Source organism: Palaemon carinicauda, chromosome 10 (genome assembly GCF_036898095.1).
Source record: "Palaemon carinicauda isolate YSFRI2023 chromosome 10, ASM3689809v2, whole genome shotgun sequence".
In the NCBI taxonomy this organism is placed as follows: domain Eukaryota; kingdom Metazoa; phylum Arthropoda; class Malacostraca; order Decapoda; family Palaemonidae; genus Palaemon; species Palaemon carinicauda.
In genome coordinates this window covers 99,673,727-99,675,814 of record NC_090734.1, presented here as the reverse complement: position 1 = coordinate 99,675,814, position 2,088 = coordinate 99,673,727, and positions in this window count along the sequence as shown.

Sequence of the window (2,088 nt, the reverse complement as noted above, 5' to 3'; positions counted from 1 at the left end):
AAAGGAATTGACCTTCCCGGAATCAGTCAGCAACTAGCAGGCCAACTGAGTTATGGGGAAAAGGGATTCCTAGGTCTCATGATTCTAAAAGCTAATTTGTAGATAGTTGTCACTTTTAAACTTGGTGCGAGTGGCCATGTCTCTCCTTCCCCAGAGTTAGGTACAGGTGGCATTGGGGATATGGAAAATTGCTTCGTAAGACTTCCTTTTCCAGCTCACAGTTCCCTTCAGATGGATTAACCTTCTAAGGAAGCTGTAGCCGAACAATTCAGGATCAGCCCTGTTTCAGTGATCGGGTAGAAAGAAAACCTCCTGTTTTCTTTTTCTTTCTTTTTTTCTTTTTTAACTAATCCCCGATCAGGACTTTCTGTAATGTCTTCCTAGGAACCTCTCAATTCTCAGCCCTTTCAATCCACCCAACGAGGTCCTTCCAGGCAATGGGGCGTCAAGAATAAGGAGAGGGAAATGCTGATGTCAAGTGCCCTTTCCCGTGCCGAGAGTAGGGGGTTGTTTTTAATTACTAGTGCAACAAGGCTGAGGCATAGGGCCGAGCCTTGGATAGTGAGTGTCCTTCAAAATGGTTACTCACTTCCATTTTAGTCCTTTCCTAAACCCCCACCTGCCCTACCTAACTTTCCGATAGTTTTCATCCATTCCCCCAACATCGGGAGAACCCAGGCCTTGTAGACAGATGTAGGAGGGATGGTGAAAGGCAGGTTATTGACATCTCGTCATTGAAGGACTTTGTGCATGAAAAGAAGTTCATGAGGAAAACAGTGCGGTCTGATCTGAGTTCCAATAGATCTGAAGGATGCATACCTTCAAGTAGCTGTTCATCCTTTCTTTTGTAAGCACCTCCACTTCTTCCTCTATGGTACAGTGTACCAGTTCAATATACTTGTGCTGTGATGTGTATATTGCTCGTTTGGTGCTCAAACAGATGTTTACATTGGTAGCAGCTAAGGCCCAATCACGAGCATTATGTCTGTGGATATATCTCAAGAAGTAGCAGATTCTGGCCTCCTTCATGGGTCATTTACTACAGAATTGAATTCGAATTTTGCTTTAGTCCTAACCTTGGGATATGTGGTTAACTGGAAAATTCTAATCTCTTATCAAAAAAGAGGTTGAAGTGTTTGAGCATGCTGTTAGTAACAGCAGCAGCGAGAGTCTTTGTCGGACAATCTCATCACTAAGCTCAAGGAGGTAGTGCTACATTTCTGTCTAAGACAGAATTACCAGTTCATGCTGGTAGTGTCTTCTTGGCCACCTTTCTTTTTGAAGAAGTTCATTGTTTCTCACAGGCTCCTCCACAAGAGATCTCTTTAGTAGTGTTTGAAGAATCATAGATCAGAATCCATGGGTCTCCCATCCCATTCTCTTTCAGAAGGATATGATGCTTAGGACGATCTAACCTGTTGGCTGAGCAAGGAAACCCTCGCCTTGGGAGTCCAATTTGACTGTCCACCTCTAGACATGTAACAGTACTAATATGTGTGACAAATTGAGGAGGGGTGGATTCCTAAACGACTTAATCGTCTCAGGGATGTGTTCAGAAGAAGATGCTACTCATCAACGTCTTTGGAAGATATCACCTTTTCTAGCACGACAAGTATTCCAAGAACTTTGAGGAAACACTAAGTAGGGTTGTTGCGATAACACCACAATAATGACTTACATCAGGGAAAGACGCCCACTTTACTCCAGCTCTGCCAACTGGCAAAATGGATACTCACCGGGGTGTCACTCCACGCTGTAGAGTTGTCATCTTATGATGTTCCCAGCAGACGAAATGTCTAGTAAACACAATCAGTTGTTAGGGTCTTCAATCCTGCTCCTTCCGCTAATCAACCGATTGTTGATTATGCCAGACTCAGGTTAACTTCTGTGGCTTCCAGGTGGCTTCATGCCATGCGTTATTCCATATTGTTGGCTATAATCGAGGTCCAGAGAGAATTCCCTACGTCCCTCACTTTTCAAGGAAAAGTGGGTCATCTTCTAGGATTGGTGTAGCAGAAAGGATTTTCCTTAGGTCTGAACATCCCTAGCGCAGATTGACTTCTTTGTCTTCCTTCACTGAGATACCTT